Source organism: Palaemon carinicauda, chromosome 2 (assembly GCF_036898095.1).
Source record: "Palaemon carinicauda isolate YSFRI2023 chromosome 2, ASM3689809v2, whole genome shotgun sequence".
NCBI lineage: Eukaryota > Metazoa > Arthropoda > Malacostraca > Decapoda > Palaemonidae > Palaemon > Palaemon carinicauda.
The window spans coordinates 6,403,966-6,413,965 of record NC_090726.1 but is presented as its reverse complement, the minus strand read 5'-3'; the positions used below and the strand labels follow the sequence as shown (position 1 = coordinate 6,413,965).

Below are 10,000 nucleotides of genomic sequence, written 5' to 3'. Positions count from 1 at the left end.
ATTATCTTTATATTATGAACGTTATTTTATCTTGATTTATCTCTATATTGGTAGCATTGTTTATCTTTATTTTTCCCTATATTGGTAACGTCATTTTTTAAAGATTATCTCTACTTTATGAACGTTGTTTCATCTTGATTTATCTCTATATTGGTAGCATTTTTATTTTCTATGAAGGTAACAGAGAATTCTTTATAGTGGTCGCCAAATAGATTTTTCATATATAAACTATGAAGAAAGATTTATCGGACTGTTCATCATAAAAACATTCGCTGCATGTTTGAACGTCTGAAGATCCACCGTATCAACTGTCTGATTAAGATTATTCCACAGTTTGGTCACAGCTGGAATGAAACTTCTAGAATTATGTACAGTATTGAGCCCCACTTTATAATGCTACCATTTTTACATATGTTATTATATCGTTGGTGTGGCGTGTTATTATTATTATTATTATTATTATTATTATTATTATTATTATTATTATTATTATTATTTTCTCTTACCTATTCTTCGTTTTAAAAAGAAGGCCCATTTTGAATATTCCTGCAGTATGATATATAAATATCATCATCAGGATCATCTTCATCATCAGCCGTTACTAGTACACTGCAGAACAAAGGCCTTAGATATGTCCTTCCACAGGCGTCTGTTTACGGTCAAGTGCCAGTCCATACCCGTAATTTTTTTTAGCTCGTCAATCCATCGTCTTCTCTTCCCTCCTCTTCTTCGTTTGTAATCACTAAGCACCCATTATTGAGAAATTTACTAAAAATAATTGCATAAAATAAAATAAAATTACATAACTTTACCAAAAGCAGCTTCCATATAAAGTACAAGAATCAAAATACGTGGAAAGAAAACAAATTGAAAAAAATATATAGTATATAGAAAATTACTATATAATCAAATCAGGTGTCTGGCTGTGTATATATATATATATATATATATATATATATATATATATATATACATATATATATAATATATATATATATTATTATTATTATTATTATATTTCCGGTCACGCTCACCTCTCCATGCCCCTCGGGTAAGGGGGTGAGCAAGCAGTCATACCCAGGTGTGAGAGGTGTGCGTGTCTGTGCATATCTAACTTTCTTATACATGCATATATATATATATATATATATATATATATATATATGTATGTATACTGTGTATATATATATATGTATATATATATATATATATATATATATATATATTGGGGCCGGTTAGTGGCAACTAATACTAATACTAAAAGTAGCTCAAGTTTCTTTACTAGTGAATATATTTGGGAGAGATAGGAATGCAATTCATGTTTACAAGCGATTTTGATAAGCCGTGTCTGAGGTCTGTTATCAATGAACACCCTTTTTCTAATTTTCAGTTTCCTTCAAATATATTAACTTGATTGATGTTAATTTTTCATCTCTTATTGTTATTTATTCCCTTCTCAACTCATCTCATTTTCAAACTAGTTGTAGGACTTACAAGGAGGAATAAAAGATTAATCTTATATACAATAATTTTACAATTTGGAATTAAAATCAATTAATAACTGCTAAACTAAACAAAGAAAAGTACAATAAACATGAGAAAAAAAGCAGTACATATTCTAAACTATACTGTGTTGATTCTTTCTTAAGGCCCATCTTCTCTGAGACGTCATCTTTTATTTTGAAGCTTGCTTTATTTTTTTTTTCATGGTCTAATATATTTTTTTTTAATAATTTTTGTTTCTGTGTTAGATTCTTTTTAGAGTTCTGACTCATTTTTTGGGTCTTTTTAGAATTGGCTAACTTTTTCTTTTGTGAATGATATGAATTAATTTGTGTTGATTGCTCCGAAATCTTTTCAAGTTTTATTTTTCTGTGCCGCGTTTTATCGATTCCATTTTGTGATGAACCTTTACTTGACTCTACATTTCATTTATGAGATAAAGATAATTTTTTTTAAATCAATTTCTTCTTTATTTCTCCTGCTTGTATTAATTATAATGTTTTCATTTTACAATATAATGCACTTTATATATAAATAAATTTTCCCAGTTAGCAAAGCATATATCTTCATTTTTTTCTATTCCCTATTATATTTCTGGCTATTATATCATATCTTTGTTCAATTACATATCTGTAAATCGAATATTGCTTATCTTTTTTACATTTTTGAATATTCATTTTTTTTTTAAAATGTTCAACCATTTTGTAAATTAAATTTTTTTTGCAGCCTTTATTTCTCATGAATATTGAGTACCACTTATTTTACATATTTTCCTTTTTTTCAAAGATATCAAGCTCTCTTTTTTTTTTCTTTTGTCACAAATACCATGGTAACTGAAGCAGTATTTATTCTTTCTTAGATCTTTATTTTATTATTATTATTATTATTATTATTATTATTATTATTATTATTATTATTATTATTTTTATTTGCCAGGCTACAACCCTTGTTGAAAAAGCAGAATGCTTTAAGCCCAAGGGCCCCATTAGGGAAAATAGCTCAGTGAGTGAAGGAAATAAGGAAATAAACTAAAAGAGTAGTTTAAGAACATCGACATTGAAATAAATCTATCATATATAAACTATAAAAACTTCAAAATAACAAGTTGAAGAGAGACAAGATAGAATAGTGTGCCCGGGTGTACCCTCAAGCAAGAGAACTCTACCCCAAGACAGTGGAAGACCATGGTACAGAGGCTATGGCACTACCCAAGACTAAAGAACAAATATTTGATTATGGAGTGTCCTTCTCCTAGAAGAGCGGCTTACAATAACTAGAGTCTCTTCTACCCTTACCAAGAGGAAAGTAATCACTGAACAACTAGGGTGCAGTAGTTAACCCCTTGAACAAAGAAAAATTGTTTGGTAATCTCAGAGTTGTTAGATGTATGAGGACAGAGGAGAATGTGAAAAGAATAGGCAACAATATTCGGTGTATGTGTGGGCAAAAGAAAAAAAGAGCCGTAACCAGAGAGAGGGCTCCAATGTAATACTGTCTAGCCAGTCAAAGGAGCCAGTAACTGATATCTATGGTTTACAATATTCATTTTCTTATTATCAAGATAAAATCTGTTTGTTGCTCAGAATTCTGTTTTATTTTTCGTTATAGGTTGGGTTGTTATGTTATTGCCTTTTACAGTAATTACGTGAAAAAATTAGAATATTTACTGAAGTATTATTTTCACCAACTCTTCTCCCTCCAATTATTAGTATCATCCCACTTCTTACTTTTCATCATTCGCCTCTAAGCCTTCTTTAGTTGAACGTTATCAATTTTGGATTGCTTCATCCTTATCCATTAACTCCGAATTGCTTCACCCTTCTCTATTAACTCTGAGTGAAGATCTCATTGACTTTGAGATCCCGTAACTAAGTCAAATTTAGAGACTCCGTAATTATGTCAAATTTAGAACCTCTATAACTGGGTCAAACATAGAACCCCTGTAATTAAGCAAAATTTAGAGCCTTCGTAACCATGTCAATTTTACAACCTCTGTAACTAAGTCCAATTTAGAACCTTTGTAACTAAGTATTGTAAGTAAGTTAAATTTAGAACCTTTTTTATTTAACTCAAATTTAGACCCTCCATAACTAAGTCATATTTAGAACGTTATAACTAAGTCAAATTTAGAACCTAATAACTTGATTAAATTTAGAACCTCCGTAACTGTATTAAATTTAGAACCCCCTTAACTAAGAAATTTCTAGAACCTCTATACCTCTTTCAAATTTAGAACCTCCATAACTATGTCAAACTTAGAACTTCCATAACTATGTCAAATTTAGAACCTCATAATTAATTAAAATTTAGACTTCCATAACTAAGTCATATTCAGAACCTCATAACTAGGTCAAATTTAGAACCTAATAACTTATGCAAATTTAGAACCTCCGTAACCAAGTCAAATTTAGAACCTCCTTAACTAAGTCAAATTTAGAACCTCCGTAACTAAGTCAAATTTAGAACCTCCGTAACTACCCTGTGTCAAATTTAGAACCTCCGTAACTATGTCAATTTTAGAACCTCCGTAAATAAATCAAATTAAGAACCTCCGTAACTATTTCATATTTAGAACCTACATAGCTATCATATTTAGAACCTCCGTAACTGTTGAATTTGGAACCTCTGTAACAAAGTCAAATTTAGAACCTCTGATACCAAGTCAAATTTAGAATCTCCGTAGCCAAGTCAAATTTAGGATATCCGTAACTATGTCAATTTTAGAACTTCCGTAAATAAGCCAAATTTAGAACTCACATAAATAAGCTAAATTTAGAACCTCCGTAATTATTTTCATATTTAGAACCTACATAACTATGTCATATCTAGAACCTCCGTAATAAAGTCAAATTTAGAACCTCCATAATTAAGTCAAATTTAAACCCTCCGTAACTATGTCAGTTTTAGAACCTCCGTAAATAAGTTGAATTAAGAACTATTTCACATTTAGAACCTACATAACTGTCATATAGAGCCTCCGTAACTGTCAAATTTAGAACCTCCGTAGCCAAGTCAAATTTAGGACCTTAACTATGTCAAATTTAGAACCTCTGTAAATATGTCAGTTTTAGAACCTCTATAACTAAGCCAAATTTAGAATCTCCCTTACTGTCAAGTTTAGAACCTCCATATCTAAGACAAATTTAGAACCTCCGTAACTAAGTCAAACGTAGAACCTCGGTAACTACTGTATGTCAGATTTAGAACTTACGTAACTAAGTTAAATTTAGAACCTTCGAAACTAAGTCAAATTTAAAACCTCTGCATCTAAGTCAAATTTTGAACCTCCGGAACTAAGTCAAATTTAGAACCTCCGGAATTAAGTCAAATTTAGAACATCTGTAACTAAATAAAATTCAGAACCTCTGTGACTAAGTCAAATTTTGAACTTCCGGAACTAAATCAAATTTAGAACATCTGTAACTAAATCAAATTCAGAACCTCTGTGACTAAGTCAAATGTAGAACCCCCATGGCAACTTTTTGCCATTTTCATATATCTCATTTTCCATCCACTTATTTCTTTTTATGAAGTTTTATTGAGCCTCTCATTTCAATTAGTGTTTTGGGTGCCCTGGTTGTTTGTAACTTAAATTTGTCACTTTATGGAATATTGCTGTCATGTTAGGTCGCTCACGAATGGAAAAGGCAAGGGACAGGAAAATAGCCGAGACTAACCATATGCACGTTTGACCAGTGCCAATGACCCCATTTCCATGAAGCTAGGCCCAGGAGGGGCCAGGCAATGGCTGCTGATGACTCTGCAGATAGACCTATTGGCTCTACCTAAACTACCCCCACCATCCCTTGCGTACAAGTACAATGATGATTAGTTTGCAGACACTACTAGAAACTTTCGAGCTTGATTTAATCTGGAACTCCCTTTTAACAGATCGCCAGGCAGCGTCATTTCCAATAGGCAATTCTTTGGGTGACCGATCGCACTCCATTGAAAGATTCTCTCTCTCTCTCTCTCTCTCTCTCTCTCTCTCTCTCTCTCTCTCTCTCTCTCTCTCTCTCTCTCTCTCTCTCTCTCTCATAGAAGTTATATCGGCCACTGATCTTATGAGCTCAAGGGCTAGGCTTGCTTCTTCCTTGATGTGGGCTCTTCGCATCCATTTGGTTCACCTGTCTGTAATCCTTGAATTGCATATCTACATGACTTGGTTTTTTTATTGCTCGGCTTTTGAATTCTCACCCTGCCACCAATTATCCAGACATAATCTTTATTCTTTCTGGGGGGAATTTTTATAACGTTTGTCCTCATTTTCCACCATTATTTCGTTTTTTTATTTTCCATAGGGCCGGACGTATTAAGTTCCTTGTTTAATTGCCCTTTGGGCTTAAGACAACCTATTTTTTTAGTACTTGTATTATTATTATTGGATAAAAAATCCCAGTATTAGATATATAAACTTTATTCTGTCTCCTTTTTATGTATTACTGTCTTTTTTTTTTTTTTTTACATTTGCTGTTATGTTAATGTGTCGTTATGCTATTATTATTGCAATAATAATAACAATGATAATAATAGTAAATAGTAGTAGTAGTAGTAGTAGTAGTAGTAGTATTTTTTATTATTCTTCTTCTCCTTCTTCTTCTCCTTCTTCTTCTTCTTCTTCTTCTTCTTCTTCTTTTTCTTCTTCTTCTTCTTCTTCTTCTTCTTATTATTATTATTATTGGCTTCCCTAAAATCGAAGACTGCGAAGGGTATGGATTCACACATGTCTTCGTTTATGTATTTGTTTGTGAATAACGTTACACAAAAACTACTGTACCAACTTTGACCAAACTTGGTAGTCATGTTGAGTATGACCTAAGGATGAATCTTCAACTTTTTGGATAAAGCACATCAAAGTATGAGAACGAAGCAGTACTTTAAAAAGAATCGCAATGTTAAGTAAGAGGTAAATTTTTTGTTTGTGAACATTATTACGCAAAAATTACTAAACCAATTTCATCGAAACTTGGTGGACATGTGAGGGGATGACCAAAGACAAATACAGTAGGTTTTGAAGCAAATACATCGAAATACAAGTACGCAGTGGAGTAAAGAGCAAAATAAGACTGCTTGGCGTGGCGAAGTCACTCTCTCTACTGAGTGTCTTAGTTATCATCATCATCATGATCATTAGTATAATTATTACAATGAAGCTTTCGGGTACATTCCTTAACCCATCATCAGCTGCAAAAATAGTTTTTTTTAAGTAAAAAAAAACAAACTAATTTTTAAAGTAAAAAAAAGGAAAAAAAAAAAAGAACTTTTTGCAGCTGATGATGGGTTAAGGAATGTACCCGAAAGCTTCATTGGTACATAAGTAGAAAAAAAAATGTCATGTATAATTATTATTATTATTATTATTTCGGAAGTAGACCCTCTTTCAAGCATGTTTCATCGAAGATTATAGCTGCCTCAGTGGTATTAACTTTTTAGTTGAGCAGTTGAAAAGCTCAACTAAAAAATTAATGATACTCAGGCAGCGATAATCTTCAATGAACCCTATTATTATTATTATTATTATTATTATTATTATTATTATTATTATTATTATTATTATTATTATTGTTGTTTGTTGTTGTTGTTGTTGTTGTTGTTGTTGTTATTTATTATTTATTATTATTTATTATTATTATTATTATTATAATTATTATTATTATTCGATAGTATTTAATTTATTTTGATTTTAGCTTCCAATTTCCTCGACCATATCTTTGATATTGAATAATAATTTTTCTATTATTTTCAGTAAAATAATTCCATTACACTTCAAACGAAAACCAGCACCAACATTTTTTAATACAAATATTTTCTTCCCCGAGTTGATTCGAAAATGAAATGAAATAGTCGGCATGATAAATTTACAAGTTTCTGGAATATAATATTAATTCTGTTTAAACAATTTATATGTCATGTTTCGACTGACGTTAATGAGTCTTTAAAACAAGGAAACGTTCGCTAATTGCTTTGAAAAAAAAAAGAAAAAAAATTAACCACATACAGTATATACGTGGTGAGTTGAGTATTAGTTATTATTTTTATATTTCTGTTTTTGTCATTGCAAACGAATCTTTTTAGTCGTTATATTTCTCTTATTATTTCAAGATCTTTAATGAACTGTGTCCATTACTTCATTGTTATCAACCTTGTATTACCTCTATTTTGGAGGTTTTCTCCAAGTTCAGTTTATTTGTTGTTGTTTTCCGTAAGGTTATGCCATTTTTATTCGTAAATTTCACCAAGAGTGGGACTCGTTTATGGTAACAAATGATTAAATTTTGGGAGAGATAGAAATGCAACCTTCAAATTTCAAATGTTTCAGGCCTGAGAGGCAAAAATCATATTGGTAATTTCCTTAACTTTATTAATCAAATTTAACCTTTGAGAGAGATGGGAAGATAATTGCTAGAATAAACGGTTCGTCTGGCACATGGAAATCCTCTTGCTACAATTTTTTTTTTTTTTTTTTTGAGAGTTAAAGACTTAAAGGCCGGCTTTGAATGACAGTGGAAAGTGGCAGTAGTAAACCCTAGCTAGCAGGACAATGACCTAGAGACTGGCCATTTATACATATGATCAGCGCCCAAGACCCTCTCCACCCAAGCTAAGACCAGGAGGGCTAGGCAATGATTGCTGATGACTTAACAGGCAGACCTATAGGCTTTCCCATAACCCCCCATCCTTAGCTCACAAGGATGGTGATGTTGCAGACACTACAAGAAACTATGGAGCTTGAGCGGTACTCGAACCTCAGTCGGGCAGGTCGCCAGGCATAGACGTTTCCAATTGGCTACCACAACCCTGGGTACCAACATGAAAGTAGAGGAACAATTATAAAACAGGTAGAACTATTTAGATACTTGGGATCTACTATAAATCAGGAGGGATGAAATGAGACTGAAGTTGAAAATAGGATAAGAGCAGCATGGGGAAAGTGGCGGGAGGTAGCAGGAGTAAGCCTATGTGATAGGAAATTGCCAATCAAAGTAAAAGTCAAGATCTAGATCCATAGCACAGTAATAAGACCAGTGTTAATGTCTGAATCAGAAACTTGGGCTTTAAGGGGAAAATAGGAAGCAAAGTTAGAGAGAACAGGATGAGAATGCTAAGGTGTATTATGAGAATATCACTGTTTGAAAGATTGAAAATGATAAAATGAAGAGAATGGCAGGTGTAGTTAAGGTTACTGAGTGTCACGACTGAGATGGTGTGGTCACGTGTACATGATGGACGGTAATGAGGGAGTGAAGGAGGCTTGGGAGAAACCCGTAAGAGGGAGAAGATCAAGAGGGAGGCAGAGAATTAGATGGCGAGATAAGGTGAAGGATGATATGGAGATGAGGTTTAGTGGAAGAGAATACCTTTGATCGAAGGCATTGGATAGGCTACATCAGGCAACCGACTCCTTATATAGGGATAACGGTGGGGAAGAAGAAGAATCAAGTTGATGTCTATTTGTCTACTCGTTTCATTTGCCAGATGTTATTCATTTACAATATTGTTTTTATTCTTTTACTGACAGCATGATTGAACTATTACCATTTGTATATATATGTATTTATTCCCCAATGCCTTTTATTATTCTAACTTCCCTGACACGATTCCAATTTTGACGATCACAATTCATGTCAACTTGTCATCATTCGTAATAGAATACCGCTTGCCTGTCACTCATATATTTTTTTTCTCTCTCTCTCTCTCTCTCTCTCCTCTCTCTCTCTCTCTCTCTCTCTCTCTCTCTCTCTCTCTCTCTCTCTCTCTCTCTCATAGTTCATTAACTATGAATTGAACTATGCAGATCTCATACGTTTTCCCCATCTTTGTAAACCTCGGGGCTTTGGCACGTACAGTTGGACACTGGAATTCCCGGTACACCTCACTTTAAACAAGTTAACCCAGCCACACCCTCACTGTACGGCTAGTACGTATGTTTATCCACGCCACCACCTCTGCCATCTCTTCCTAGACACTGTTTGGTTACTCGCCGCGAAGTAGCGGTGTTATAGGGTACACTTTCGAAGCGGACTGTGCTGCGGACTCCTTTGTCCAATCTTTACATAGATTCGAGTCAAACAAATATAAACTATTTTATATTGTTAGATTCTGTGGTTTTTGTACAACAGTCTCTCTCTCTCTCTCTCTCTCTCTCTCTCTCTCTCTCTCTCTCTCTCTCTCTCAGACGTTATCGATGGCCAAAGTGAAGATGCTCACTTTCCATCTTAATCGATACCTAAGACTGGCATGGGAGTCATTCAGTGTGTGGTGGCTCTTTCGATAGCAATTCTATTTCCTGGTCGTGTAGATGGGCTAAAGGAAGTGTGCAGTAAATGGTTTCTTGTTTCTTTTTTTTTTCTTCGTCTCTTATCTTGATACGATGCTCAGTGACGCTCTTTCTCCCTTTTGAGCGTTGTGGCCCAGGGCTTTTGTGAACAGGAAGTTGTGCTACCTCTTGATCGCTTTTCAAGGCTCTCTCTCTCTCTCTCTCTCTCTCTCTCTCTCT

At 33.4% G+C, this 10,000-nt stretch overlaps 1 protein-coding gene across 3 annotated transcripts in view; it reads left to right on the top strand.

The window, feature by feature from the left end:
- The window catches only part of LOC137623143 (rabphilin-3A-like), a 984,642-nt gene that overhangs the window by 99,935 nt on the left and 874,707 nt on the right, over positions 1 to 10,000 (top strand). The window lies entirely within an intron of this gene.